The following is a 16063-nucleotide window of genomic DNA, read 5'->3' as shown; positions in this document are numbered from 1 at the left end:
ATTTCTGCTGCCTTGGTAATTTTCGGCTTTCAAATTAAAACAAAACCATCGGTTACACTTTATTTTAAGGTGTTTTTGTTACAGTTTAGTCATACATTTAAGTACCGGGTAATATAAAGTAACTATATGTTACTAGGGTTAGAGTTTGTTTTGGGGTTGCATGTAATTATAAATCATTTATAGCTATTAGCCAGTAACTACACATGTAACAATGACACTGTAAAATAAGTGTTACCAAGCAATCTTACCGACTATTTATTTTTTTATTAATTTATATAGATTTTTTATATTTTATTGCAGAATATTTACTTGGTGGTTTGAAACGGACTCTCAGTGGCCTCGATCCTCTCAGGGTCAGCATCTTTTGATTAACGTCGACCTTGCGCCACCTCTTGCATGATAACGAGCAGTTCGGAAGAAAGTCCCTCCCATGGTTATGAATAATACATGACATTACAGTTGGTCAAGCAGAGGTTGTGCTGTGGCGTGCCACATTAAGGCTTGCAGGAACCGATCGCCTCCTCGCATTCACCCCGACTGCAGTGCTGCATCGCCTGCTTTCGACTGTCGGCTAGTCCTCTGCGCACTGTCACAAACACACACCGGCGTTATTGCTCTGTAGAGCGGAGAAACCAGCCAATGTTCAGCCAAAGTGTCCGCGGAGGGGAAAGGAAAGCGTATTTTGTGGCTCGTGGAGGGCTGTCATGAGAAAAAGCACGCGAAGGAAACATTATCACTCAGGTTACACCGGTGCGGACGCGAGCGGAGGAAGGTGGGACGGAAAGTAAAAGATAAACAAGGTAGGGCTACGTCTTCGCCTGATGTGTGTGTCTGTCATTAATCACCGTGTGTTGCCAGAAGGTAAATGGTAATCCAGGTTAAAACCTTTCACGCACCGTTTTCCTCAGTGACGGGATAATTGATACGAATCCGTGCTTTGCTTGTTCTCAGCTGCTTTTACAGAAATTACCATGCTAACCACTTAACACAAATACTACAGTTTCTACAGCTGTTGTACAACAGTACATCAACACTAATCTATTTTAAGTTTGTTTTCTGAGAATATCACGAATACCAACTTTCCTGTTGTTGCAATAACTGAAGTTGGTATTTTGGCGGTAAGCTGTGGTTATTTTTAGTGATATTTTGTAATAAAACATCACTTAATCACTCGCTCCAAATGGTTTTATAGGTAATTACTTGCCTGTTGAAGGTTGTATGAAAGTGCAACATAAATCTACAGCTGCAAGAAGTGTTCAACAAAACAACAGAAAACACTTTTGACACTATCTCTAGCTCTTTATTGTTGGTGATGTTTGATACAACTTAGGCTTTTTATGATTTAAAGACTGATGAAATCTATTTTCCAAATGCATGTAATAAGCTAGCTATTGCCTGTTCTGAAGTAGGCTAATGAATATTAATAATGAAACCCCCTGTGCATCTGAAGAAATATCTGAATGTAAATTCTTAACACCAGTCAATCAATTGCATTGTGATAATCAAGCACTATTTAACGATATAACTTTAGTAAATAGAACTTCATGTATGGATGCATATTTGTCATTTTAACTCAACCTATGACAGGTGTGTTGCTTACTTTAGATATTGTTGATTTATTCAGTGTTTCTGTAAAATAAATTGATAATATTAATAGATAATAGTAATATATTATTAAAAGTATTATTTTAAAATATTATTTAAGTACTCATTTTACTAATAACAATGTACGATGCAATAAGGATTGATGAATTGCTGCTGGGTTCATGAATATTAATCACGTTATATAAGTTCGCTTGAACTTCTTTACTGAAATCAAAACAGGGATGGTAATAGATGAGCGCCAGCCAATGAGATTGCCATTTGGGCATTAGTTCCGCCCACTATCAAAGAAACCAGCATATATTTAGCTTGTTCTTAGAAGTCAAACAATTCCAAATGAACTTTGTTATTTTGACAGGAGAATGCAACAAAGGATATAGTTTACATGTAGCCCGTTGATTCTGCGTTGTTAGTAAGACTCTCGCTCTTTGTGTGAGAAACACATCGCTTTCAGCAAAGCGACAGCGAGTTTACAGTACGTCAAATAAAGGCTATGCATCTATTGAGCTGAACTGAAATAGACAGATCTCTTGATGGAGAGCGAAACTCTCAAGTGCTCAGTCAGAGTGTTCAGCGAGTGAGAATATATCTATGCTAAACTTAGACTTAGCCTTTAACACACACACACACACACACACACACACACACACACACACACACACACACACACACACACACACACACACACACACACACACACACACACACACACACACACACACACACACACACAAACTGGCAAGTAAAATCTAAGAATTTATTAGCCAATGGCTAATGATAGACATTTAGTGACCCATAGTGAAGATTAAAGCTATCGTTTATCAACTGGACACTTTAGAGACAGGCTCCAGAAGGAAGCAGAATCTCATTGAGCTCCATGTTAAAATTCCCAAATTTACAGCAGGAAAAAAAAACATGTTTAGATCCTGGTACTAATTGTGGTTTTGGTCTATACAGCTCATTTTGCCCTTCATGACAATTGTTGAGGGGGTGAATTTATTTTTATAACTAATTTGTTTATATTATATAAAGCCTTAAAGTTCTGCATAATTAAGGGCGTGGCCACTTTGAGTGACAGGTGGATAGCCATTTAGCTCAGCTCCACCCACAACCCGCCTCTTTGCCCATTTTCTGTTATCCGGGCGTGACGTGATGCCAAGATGGCAACGCCCAGCTCGTCTCTACTCTACGCTTCAGAACGGCTTATCGGAATCCTATGGGTGATGTCACGGACACTACGTCCATATTTTTTTTACAGTCTATGGTTAGCAGCTCTGATTACCTCACACAGACACACTGAAAATTACAGAAACTGTTCAGCCTTTTATGTTCAAACCGGTGTCTGACAATGATGGGGAGACTCAAGAAGAAGAGACAACATTTAGAATGAGACAGGACGTTTCTGAAGGGATAGTTGAGGAATTTATGTAGCTAATGTGGAGATCACTATCTTCAAGTCATTGATTAGCATATTCTGTCATGATAATCTATAATCTGATGTGGGAACTGTTGTAAAATGCACAGAGCCAGAAAATATCTGCTGATGAAGAGAGAACATGGATAGTTTAGTTTAATTATGGTTATAACTTCTGTTGTCATCTTGCTTTTGACATGCTATTGCATTTGAGTTCCTACTGCAATAAATGTGAAAAGCAGATTCGACAGCTCCTAAATGTGCTCGACTACATCAACTCTTCCTCTTCTCTAAAGCAGCCCAACATGGCTTCCCCCCCTTTGTTGCGTGTTCCCCGGGCCATTTTATATACATTTATGTACATTTTAGGGTTAGTGATGTCACCATCTCTGGAAGAAGCTTGTTGTAGTCCTTAAAAAGCAAATTCTATGAAAGTAAAATCACTCTTTGATATAAATGTGCACATGTTGTTTATGCTCAAACAGCAACATACATACTAACTAAAGTCAAAAAAGTGAAATCATAATCAAGAACAGCAGTAGTGAGTTGTTCCTGATGTTTCTGCACTTATAAATAGAGAGGCTTAATCAAAAGGCTTAACAAACTAGATTCCTGTAATTAAGGATAATGTTGTTTTATCATGCTTAGTCCAGTTTTCATTAGTGGGGCTTGACGTCACAGCATGAGTTGAACAGGAAGTGAACAGGAGCTGGTGTGCTGAGATAGAGTGCCCATTAAAGGCCCAGACCTTGTCCTGCATGTCCTGCTCTTTTTTCAACCCAATATTCTCGATGTGACAAGTGATGTGCAATCTCTTTGTTGGGGTTTTATGGGTAGCAGTGCTAACGTTGTGGCGTATTTTGCCACATTTACCTTATTAATAGTAATAATAAAGAGGTACAATTTATTTTAATGTGATGCTTATGGATCAGTTTCAGTCTTTCATGCCTGACTGAATTTAAAACTGATTTAACGCATCACATTTCCCCTCAGACGATGCTGGATTGATCCACAAAGAAATTGTATTGGAACTTTACATTAATTATTAAGAACTCTGATAACTAAAATACATTAGCAGTACAAAACATAACATTTATAGATGACACTAAGAGTTAGATAAATACCTCGAAAGTATATTAAAAAAATATACTAGGAAAACCTTGACCTTGTCCTCTGCTAGTTCACTGATAATGATATGCTAAATCCCGCCCACACTTTCACGTGATTGGTTACAAGGTAGTCTGTGACATCAGAAACCAAACCGTGTTTTTCACACTGCAGTTTTTAAGAGAAAACAGTCAGCAATGGTGTATTGAATTTGATCATGGTTTGTCTTAAAGCATATTAAAAACACCACATAGACATATAAACAACATTAATAACTTGATTTTAACCACAGTGGGACTTCAATAAAACAAGTTACTGAAATCCAAAAGAACATGTTTTATGTTTTTGTATCATATTTGATACATCAGACTTGTAATTCAATGAGATTTTTCTAACAGTGCCACTTACACAAAATGCCTATATATTTCAGTTATAAATTATAGCTGTAAACTATGATTAATGCTACGTTCACACCGAACGCAAATAGAGTGACAAAATCGTCTAGTTTGACGCGTGAACATTTTGAATCCATTCGGGCGTCCGCAGCGAATTGGACGCACGTAGAAATCAAGCATTTGAAGCAAAATAGACATGTGTTCAAGGCACTCCAGAAATATGTCATAAAACACAACTCTGCCTCTTCATTTTCATAATTTTTTTTATTAAGCATTAACAGCCACACAAATGTGGTTCAGCCAACGCATTAACGTTACTTGGATCTTCACTGCGTGTATATTTTTATATCCTTAAAAAATATAAAGTTATGAAACACGGCAGTGATGATTGAGATTTACAAACGTTCCTTAAAAACCTGTTGTATGTATCATATTTAATTTTTCTATAAAAAAGTACAGTACATCCTTAAAAATAAAGGTGCCAGGAAGAACCAAAAATGGGGTATCACAGTGATGCCGTAGAAGAACCCGTTTTGGTTCCCTGAAAGAACCGTTTTGTGAAAGGTTCTTTAAAGAAACATTTTCCTAACCATTTGACAGACTAAAGAACCTTTTGTGCAATGTAAATGTTCTTTGGATATTAAAGGTTCTTCATGGAACCAGACACCCTGCCAAAGGACCTATTTTTAAGAGTGTATGAAGTTAATCAAGTACACCTCAGTCCAGAATGTTTGTTTTTATTGATTACTATATAAAATGTATTGCTATATTTACTTTATAAAATGCAGTAAAGATTTCACCGAAAATACATGTGTGCCATGACCTGAAGGTGGACGTTTTTGCTATTATACTGAAAGGTTTTTTACTTGCTAAAAAAGTATGAACTATCACTGGGATGACAGAAGGCATATAGTAGATTGTGCAGCAGGTTTTTCTGCTAAAGCAGTATGCAGTGTGCATCTTCAGGGGTGTGTTTGCACAATTCAGACAGCCTTCAGATATGTTTTATTGCCAAGAACAAATAGTCTGATTGGTTTTGGTATCGTATTGTTACTCCCTGAATAGAAATGACATTGTGATTCGCACCCATAGTGAACAGGGAAACCTTTCCACCACCCTCACTCACACATCTGTCTCACCTTCTGCTCGGCTCTTTAGTGAGGTCTATCTAGCGTGTTTTGCTTGCTTTTTCCTGTAGATTCTGGCTCATTTGCTGTTATGAAGGCCAAAAACGGTCCTAATGTGCTGGAAGTAGAGGTGGGCTTCTCTCCCGTAGGCTTCTGCTGAGTCATTTTCTCTGGGTGATGAGGAAAATGGAACTCTGTAAACAGCCAATCAGAAAGCCCGAAGGATAGCATTGTAGGCCGGGAATGTACATGGCTGTGAGAAACCTGATTTTCACAGCAGGCGGGAGAGTGTTCACATATGAGGGGTAATGTTCAATTTGTAAGAAAGAGAGAGCGAATGTATACCTAGTGGCAGTAAAGCACCAACAACTTTTTTTTTTTTTTTCATAAATTGTCATTTCAGGTACATATTATTGATTTATGAAGACTCATTTTAAAGGTGCGCTATGTAGTATTTTTGCAGTAAAATATCCAAAATCCACTAGGCCAGTGTTATATTTTTTGCTCACTTGAGTTCTTACAATATCCCAAATGTTTCCAACTATTTGTAAATTGTGAGAAAATTGCTATTTTAACCAATGAACCGGGACATCTGAGTAAAGTGTTTGAGGGAGTCGCCTGTCAATCGCGTCATATCTGCGTTACTCTCGGTTTTTGGTAGAAGTGCTTTACTCTTAGCAGTGTGAACAAGTGTCACAGTAGACGCAGAGAGTAACGCCATAATGTCATTTTAAACACACTCAAATGTGTCTAATATGATAAACAGAGCTGTGTTCTCTCATACTCATGATCGGAAAAGCGGAAATGGCGGCAGAGACTGTGTCCTGTCATAATAAAAGTCCCACTGCTCGCGAGGTGTGTTTGTGTAACAATCGCTCCAGTGGCCGTGCTCAGCTCCACAACACTCGGTCCAGCTCTGCTTTACACTACAGTAACGTTAATAACCGCATCCATGAACATGATTTCTTCCCGAGTCCTATTTTCCACCAGCTGTGTGGTGAAGACCACATGTCCCAAGATGCTGCGCTCAAACTTGCCAGCATCAAACTACGCCTTTGTTTTGAATAGGCGCCCTTTAGCGGATGGAAAGTTGCATAGTGCACCTTTAATGCAATTCCTTGAACAATGCTATATGATCTCAAAAACACTTTCCACATAGTTTATGATTAGTAAACTAATACATTTTGTTGTTTGCATCACATAATCAGCTTCAAATGTTTGGCTTTTCTGCCGTAAACTTGCTCGATAGGTCACCTGGTACAGCACTGCATTTGGTACGAGTCCTGTGAAACTCAAGTCATGATAAAAGAGCTCAAATTCTCACAGAAACAAGCTACTGTAAAAAATGGCATGGTTGCTTTCAGCGAATGTGTTTCTCAAGTTTGCTTATATTAACCCTATCGGTTAGGTTAAGTATAATGAATTAACCTTTTAGTGCCACTCAGCAAATATTTAATTTCCAAACTGCCGCATACATACAGCAAACCAACATAATCCCAGCTAACAGGGAATGTTCTCAGAACTTCCCTAACGTTCTGGCAAAGTTCTCTTAAAGTTATGAACAAATATTCTTCTAGTAACATTAACTTTTCCTGCCAGCGAGTGTAAGTCTCAACCAATGAAGCGCCGAAGCTACACAACGACCGCCCTCCTCTTTTCCATGTTCCACACGGAATAGTTGAAATAAATGAATGAATCAATAAATACATGTAAAAATAAATACATGTGGGAATAAATAAATGAATGCATAAATAAATGAATGAATATAAAAATTAATGTGAAAATAAATTAAAAATTAATTAACAAATATATAAAAATTATATTTATTTTATATAAAAATATATTTTATATAAAAAAATGTTTTTATATAAAAGCAGAATATAATAAATGAAGGGAAAAATAATACAAAATTTAATTTGATAAAGTCCCTCTGCTTTTAAACATCTTTATGCATGAAGATCTTTTATCAACACTTGTATATGGGTAAGGTTAATAAAAATAGCTACATTTTTAGCAAAAAGCTGAGAAAATCTTATTTTTTCAAAGACTACTTCCAGATCATATTTTTAATATATATATAACCTGTCCTATATATAACTTATCTATTGAATATATATATATATATATATATATATATATATATATATATATATATATATATATATATATATATATATATATATATATATATATATAATATATTCAAAGAAAATGTATGTTTTGAATGTTTAGAGAACTTAATAAACAGAATTTATTTTTATTATTTATTATTGTTATTTATTATTATTTAGCCACCCAAAAATGAAATTTCTGTCATTAATTACTCACCCTTATGTCGTTCCAAATGACACGGGACACGAATGAAGATATTTTGGATGAAATCCGAGAGGTTTCTCAACCATCAACATCAGCAACATCACTGCAACTTTTAAGGCCCCGAAAGATAGTAAAGGCATTAAAATAGTCCATGTGGTTCAACCTTAATGTTATGAAACGACGAGAATACTTTTTTTGTATGCCACAACCCCCCAAAAATAATGACTTTATTCAACAAATTTGTATTTGTCGTTTACTTGCACTCATTGCAGGATAGTTATGATCAGTCCTACTGCAGGCCGCTGAGCCGCTTTGTTGAGTGTGATTTCAAATTTTACTTGTTAACATTAAATCTGAGTTTTACTGTTTTAGGCATAGCCTGACAAAGGTGTAGAACTCTGAATCCCTGCTATTAAAGAAAATGTCCACTCGTATAATTATGACTTTGTGACATTCATGTGGGTTCACTTGTACGTACAATCTTTCTGGCTTGACATGAACACACCATTATTGTACCCAGCACAATGATCCATAATGAAGGTGCACCAGGCAGTGTGATGACCTTAGTTACGGTGTTCCTCGAAGGTCAGAATAGACGAGGAAAAACATTATGATGCAAAGACATTCAGACATTCCCATTCGGACAGGATTAGATTTCTCAGAGGACATTTGACAAGCAATATGTAATTTGCGCCATTATTTTTGTGTGAGAGAAAAACAGATGTTTGATTGAGGCAGAATTCACATCAAAAAGTACATCTGTGAGACACAAATGAATGTACCTGAGCTCCTCTGGGAAAACTAGCGGTGTCTGATTAGGGCTGCGGCTGATGTTGAATAGACTTTTGTGATTTTCTTTTCTGCTATATGCTTTTGTGTGTTTCTGTGAGGAGCAAATCCCTGCAGTGCTTAACCTCGCTGCTTCTTAACCAATTAGCCAGCTGCCAGTGTTGTCCCAGAAGATAATTAAGGGTAAATATGTTCATGTGTGTGCGTTTGTGTCGGACTAGCTCTGTGTGTGCGATTCCTCTTTTTGTAGAATGTGTGGTGACATTCTATTGATATACATTCCAAAAAATAAAGGTTCCAAAAGTTTTTTTTTGTGGTTTGATGTGGTTTTTTTTCCACATCAATGCCATAGAAGACATTTTTTTGTTCCGCATAGAACCTTTCAGTGAACAGTTTTTAAAACAGCCGAGTGTGAAGAACCTTTTAAAAATCGAAATAACCTTTTTCGATCAATGGAAAGGTTCCGTGGATGTTAACGGTTCTTCCAAATATGCCAATAAAGGACCCTGTACAGGGACGGGAATGACATCGTCATGTATATACTTTCCATTTTAAATGTCTGTGGAGAAGCTATGATGCCATATGTGGTACCATTTGAAAGCTTAGAGTCTCTACTTTCTGAAAATATGCATCACTTTGGCATTTGTTTTACAAAAAGTAATGTATTTACACTAAATTACTCCAGTGCCTGGATTTGGCCTACTCAAATTGAGCCTCCCATACACACATTCATTGGTCTAGGTTCAAAATGTTGGTGTCATTTTACAGGAAACCCTTTGAAGTTACATAATACACTGCTAAAAGTCATAAACATGTAAGTATATGTTGTCTAAGCTGTACTAACCCCCCAAAAAAGTAGGCGCTTTTTTTTTCTTTCTTTTTTTTAACATAAATTCATTTTTGAAAGTGTGTAACTCAGGCCCTGTGTGCTCTAGGACCCTGCAGACAGTTTGGGCTGCTTCCAGCATGTATAATTAATGTAATGACACTTGGATATTGCATTTATATCACTGTATCGCCCCTTTCACACTGCACGTCGGACCCGCAATATTCCCGGAACATTGCCGGGTCGCCTTCTGTGTGAAAGCAACCACGTCCCGGGATTGATTACCGAATTCGACCCGGGTCGGGGACCTAGTAATATTGCGGTAGTCGACCCGGGACGAGCGCTGTGTGAACAATAGCCGAAACTAATGCCGCAACTTGTACGTAGTTATTGAGCGACTCCTAGAGCTTGTTTTTTTCAATAATACAACCCTGCAGTGCCAGAAGAGCTAGTCGGTGTTTTAAACAGATCGTTGGACCCGGGACCGTTAAGCGTTGCGTGTGAAAGTGCACATATTACGGCATTTCGCTGGCAGTGTGAATGGACCAAATCTAGCGGCCCGGGAACAAATGCCGGGTCGCATTATCTGTGTATTTGCCGGAATCGCAGTGTGAAAGGGGCTTAAATGGTGGTGGTGGTGGTGGTGGGGGGGTCATCCCTTCAGACCTATTTGAATAAATCTTGCATACAACATGATGCAGACAAACTTCTTTTTCCCCACTATTTTCTGTAATTTAGTGGAAGCAGCCCAAACTGTCTGCAGGGTCCTAGAGCACACAGGGCCTGAGTTACACACTTTCAAAAATGAATTTATGTAAAAAAAAAAGTTTTTTAAAAAAAGCGCCTACTTTTTTGGGGGGTTAGTACAGCTTAGACAACATATACTTACATGTTTATGACTTTTAGCAGTGTATTATGTAACTTTAAAGGGTTTCCTGTAAAATGACACCAACATTTTGAACCTAGACCACTGTATGTGTGTATGGGAGGCTTTTCAATTTGGTTAGGCCAAATCCAGGCGGATATCCCCAAAAATGGCCCTGAGTGTAAGAGGTTAAGAGTTTATGATATAATGATATGTGAGTGGATATAAATGGCAGGTTGTGGCCTTCTCAAGAACACTTCACCCTCTTGAGTGCCTTTGGAGGTCTAAAAATACATACATTATTATTACATTGCATTATGAATAAATCCTAGAAGATCGTTTGTTCTGTAATAGCTAATTCACGTAATTGAATCCCCTGTGCATGTTGAATTCGTTATGGTCAGGTTGGTTATTTGACTTTTTGATATTTCAGTGATGAATGAAGTCCTATTGCCTTTTCTTTTCTCATGCTTTACCTTAATCAGATTTGTATTCTAACCAGAGCGATATTTCCCTTTAATGTAAGGCTGATGTGAGTTGCAACCTCTGTGAGAACGCATTTTCCCTCAAAATTCACTTTTAGCATTGCATTTGTTGAGTTTTAATTTACTCTATCTGTCAGATTTTTTATTGGCTGGTTATTTATTCACAGCAAGCTTTGCTGATTATTTCAAGCTGTTTTGATTTGCTTTTCAATCACTGTATTATTATAATCTTTTTTTCCAGCTCTTTGTGATCACATCCAGGAAAGGCCATTTATTTCAGCTTTGATAAATAACTATTGATGTATTTGCTCTGAACTTTTTTTATTTTATTCAGCAGAGCCATCATTACAAACAAACAGCCATTATTGCCAAATAGATGAGAAAGGTTTAATGCTGAAATATGTAAAATCACACTTTTAACATAATAAAATGATGTTTTACATTGATTTTCACTAAATGAACACAAAAAAGAATGATTTTTCATTATTGTCAGTTAAATACTGAGTGCCAGCTATTTCAGTGGCGTTGGTTCCGGAAGTATTTTTTCCATTAATTTCTTCCATAGGCATTTCAAAAAAACTCTTTGTTAAAGCATGAAGCAAGCCAACCAGCTGTGAGGAGAATCATAACACAAACCTCGTTTTGAAGAAATAAATATTAAAAAAAATACAAAAGTACAAGACTGTGTACTTAACGGCTTTAGTGAAGAAAAGAACTACAATCCCATGAAGCATTGCAGACAGCATGATATCATTTATATAATTTATTTAAAGTTTCTGGTGTGTTTCGACTCTGGTGGAATTGTCTGTACATTACCATGGGTATACATGGCAAGAATCCTGTTTTGGCTGGGAAAGTCCCGTATTTTACCCTTATTTCCCGCCGTCCTCCCGTATTAAAATATTTCCAATCTGAAATTTGCTCTGTAACTAGCCTCGCGATAACTGCCGTCTGCAGTAGCCTACAGTACTGTAGTGGCCGTTATCATGAGGTTAGTGTGTGAGGTCAGGTGACGAGTGACAACGGGGGAAAAAACAAAACAGAGGCGGATGATGGACGTAACGATAGAGACGGAAGGCACTCCTGCCAAAAAACCAAACCCTCGTGTAAATACCATGATCAATGGGACAGCGAATTTAATTTTCTGAAGAGGAGCAGGTGAGGGACAGTCACGTGTTTTGTAAGTGCAACTTCATCATGTGTGACAGCGGAAGATCTTTTAAAGTGACTGTAACTTAATCACTGACAATGTAAAGAACAAAAGTAATTGCTCACTAAATATGCTCTGCTTTTGACTAAATAACTTCAGTACCTTTAATAAGGATTAATCTATATATAATTCATAACTTATGCAGTGCAAACTGATAACAATTTATGTATATTTCCTAATTAAGTTGTTATACAAGTAGGAAGAGCACAGGCACAAATTAAAAGTATTATTATTATTATGGGCCTATGTGAGGATTTTATGCCACCCCTGACCCCGCCCACAACCCATAACCCCCCCCCCCCCCCCCCCGATGTTGTTTTTCACCATTAATTCTGCTTTTAGACACGATTTTGAAATAATGGCTAACAGCTTAAACAGAAGCACATACGATTGATTAACAACCTCATGGCTCACAACAAGGGTGTCTTTGTTTTATAAATGATCGTTAAAAATCTATTTCCCGTTTTACTTCCAGAACCCAACTTTGACTATGGATACATATTTCTAGCAATTTTACCTGATGACCTGAGAAGCTGTATAATCATGATTGAGGTGATTGGTAGGGGAGTGAATCTTCAAAATTGCAAGCAAAGATGAAAACAATAGAACAAAGATACAAATTAAAGAAGTAACACTGCATAGTCTTCACTGTATACATTAAATATAATTCATGTTTGTTAAAGGTGTCATGAACTGGCTTTTTTATTTTTTTATACAGTGGTCTGAGGTCAACTAATGATGTTCGTCTGGTTTTTACATTCAAAAACATCATGACTAATAAGTAATAGGCTATTTTCTACACTGGTTTTGAGTCTCTCTCCTGTACGCTGGGTTTTGATGGACTTTGATGCAGCACTGAAGACTTGAAAGTAAACGCCCACAGCTAGGATTGGATAAGATTTGCATATTTAATGAGCTTCAGCTCCGCTGTCAGTACAGGGAGAGGAGAGATTGAGGGAGAAGCGGCAACCGGAATGATTCTCTCGATCACAGGGCTCGTAAAAGTCTTTATCAAACAAACACAATGATTTATTTCTCATCCACCCGCGATTGATGGACTATTATTTTTATATAACACATAGCCCATGCGATCAGTCGATATAAGTGCGAACCGCGCACACACACACACGTGTGAAACACCACTATTGTGGATGTGAACATCTCTATATCGATGCTAAAATTATATGTAGTGCAGCCCAACAATTATGATACATAACAGTATAACAGACAGATGTTTTCCAGGTGAGCCTGGGTGACACAAAGGATATTAAAGTGTCCAGTGCACATATACTGAGAGAGGAGAGAATGAGTACTGGACACACAGAAAGAATTGCACATAATAAATGTATATAGTCCTTAAGAAGAACAGTCCTTGGTGATTAATTATATTAATGTCGAAATTTAATTCATTAGCAGTGCCACGCTGATGATTAAAATAGTTTGAATCATGATGCGGGCCATTTGAACTGATGCACTTAAACGAAGCAGCCAATCAAATTATCAGTCAACCGTTTTTGCGACTTGCAAAATCATCACATTTATTCTGAAGAGTCAATATGTGTCCAATTCCTAATCCTAGTCAGACTAAAAAAGAGCAGGTTTCTTTGTATTTTAATTTTTTTTTTTAATTCTTTTTCGTAGATCCATTTCTCATAGATCAACTTTTAATGCACAAAATCTGGGCAGTTGGGTCTTGGATGGAATGGAAAATGGACTTTGGATGGTCAGGATGAGGGCCAATAGAAGAAAAATATTGCCTCACAATGCCGACTGGGCTCCTAAATCATTTCCTGCTGAAATGAGTCGATAAAGGAGAATGAAGCAAATATTTTATTTAGCTGCTGTCAGTTTTGCCAGAGTTGCATATGCTGCCTACGTTCCATATGCTTCCTATTGAGTCCACGCTGAAGAGTATATATTTAGACCCTCTGAATGGATTCAGTGCACTATTACATACTTCTGTGGACAATACAGGCATGCCATGTATAGAGTCCGTTACATTTATATAATGTACAATATCATTACAGAAAAATGTGTGAATAATTCGTTTTTTTAATGAGCTGACAGCACTAATAGGAAACAGTAGTAGGTTAATGCCAAACTAAAGATGATCTTTTTTAGTCATTTCACTCTTTTAATGAGGCTTTTTTTCTTGGTTATGTTTTGACTTTATGCCCTATAAAAATATTCAAATAAGAAATTTTCCTAACCCATGATCATCACTGAAAAGGTGCGTTTAGGTCTCTGTATGCATGAAATGCATGTTTTAAATATTATTTAATATGGCCCTATGATGCTGTTCTAAAGGCTCCTAATGTTGTTTTGGCGTCTCTTACAACAGGTTTACATGCATCAAAGGTAAAAAAAGGGGTTTCATTTTCTCATAATTTACATTGCACATCTCCACAATGTTCAATGATTCTCAAACGACTCGACGGATGAATCAGTCTCTCTAAGGGTGCTTTCACATCTCTAGTTCGGTTAATTTGGTCCGAACCAAGGGCAAACAAGTATACACTGTTACATTTTTCAGATTTTTTGGTTCCTTTTCACACCACACTGATTGCTTTGGTCCAAACCAGTTGAAACGAACCAAAACGCAGGCACGTGACAACATCCACATCACTCATTGGCCATGCCGTATTTCCTAAACTGCTTCTCGATTGGTCAGAATTTACGTGTGGGAAAATTCCAACAGGCGAGGCAAAACCAGCAAACTATAATAACCCTATGGAGAGACGACTGCGCAGGCTGGTTTTGTCCCTGGCCATAATCTACTACACTGTGTGTATTTACCACAGTATGCAAACAATACATTTCTATAATGAAGCGCGGATGCGACATGAAAACAATGTTCTAATGCACTGCAGATGGCGAGCGCGCATCGCTCGTCACTTCAAGAGGAGGCGTGCATTAATTATTAACTCTTGACATGCTTCCATCTTCCGAAAATATTTCCAACGATCTATCAGGTAATAATATCATGCACACAATGTCAGCACAGCTAACTACGGCAGCTGGTTCAGTCCAAAAATGATCAGTACTTTTGCAGTTGGTTCTGTTCGAGGTCGGATCACGTTCTCACCACAAACGAACCGCTCCAGAGTTCGTTTGAAATCGTACCGAGACCACCTCTTCAAGGAGGTCTCGGTACGCTTGTTTGGTCCGCTTTTGGTACGCACCCGAGTGCGATTGCTGCTTTCAGACCTGACCAAACGAACCGCACCAAAGAGGGAAACAAACTCTAGTACGATTCAACCGAACTAAATGAGGCAGGTGTGAAAGCACCCTAAATCCTTCCTTTCCGCAAGCCTGCTCTGCTCTGATTGGCCAGATGGCCCAGCCTGTTGTGATTGGTCGACCGCTTACAGCACCAAATAAAACGCCCATTACCATAACTGAACTTCAGCTCTGCGTCCTAAAGATCAATGAGTTTACACACAGTAAAGACAGTACAGACAGTAAAGATTTTACAATATCAATCCGAGCGCGAGTCTGATGATGAAACATTGGAGAAATAGTTATTCAAAATGAACCTCCATTACAGAGCGACCTGAGCAGAACGTTTCTCAATGATGCGCTTCTCAGTTTGAGTTTCATTATGAGATGTTGAGCTGTAATTCCTGAGCATCAGCATTAACAAGAGTGTGTCCATCAACAAACACATGTGTGTTTCTCATTTATTTGGTGCACATGTAGAAACCGTATCAATGACAGCAATATTTTAGCCCAGCTCTAACGTCAATGACTGATGGAACATTAAAGTTTGTGGAAGAAATCTGGCTCAATCCTTCATCTTTACTCATAGTAAGAAGGACAGACGATCTGCATTAACCGACTCAGTTAATAGTGGCACACAGATGATGAGCAGAAGGATTTCAGTGAGACAGTAATAATGTGAGTTAGCCGGAGACCTACACAATATAA

General features: G+C 37.7%; 1 protein-coding gene across 5 annotated transcripts in view; it reads left to right on the top strand.

Annotated features, from left to right (window-relative positions):
• Nucleotides 1-339: 339 nt before the first annotated feature.
• Nucleotides 340-16063, top strand: part of tanc2b (tetratricopeptide repeat, ankyrin repeat and coiled-coil containing 2b) — a 258320-nt gene continuing 242596 nt past the window's right edge. For 2 of the 5 annotated variants that reach the window (XM_067429931.1, XM_067429930.1), the window contains exon 1: nt 342-800. The gene's annotated coding sequence lies outside the window, so the exon portion shown is untranslated. Of the gene's footprint in view, nt 801-16063 lie in introns of all 5 variants that reach the window. The other 3 variants (XM_067429932.1, XM_067429929.1, XM_067429937.1) reach the window with 3 other exon arrangements.

The sequence above is a fragment of the Pseudorasbora parva genome, chromosome 21, assembly GCF_024679245.1.
Source record: "Pseudorasbora parva isolate DD20220531a chromosome 21, ASM2467924v1, whole genome shotgun sequence".
Lineage (NCBI taxonomy): Eukaryota > Metazoa > Chordata > Actinopteri > Cypriniformes > Gobionidae > Pseudorasbora > Pseudorasbora parva.
This window is presented reverse-complemented; position numbering and strand designations above follow the sequence as displayed.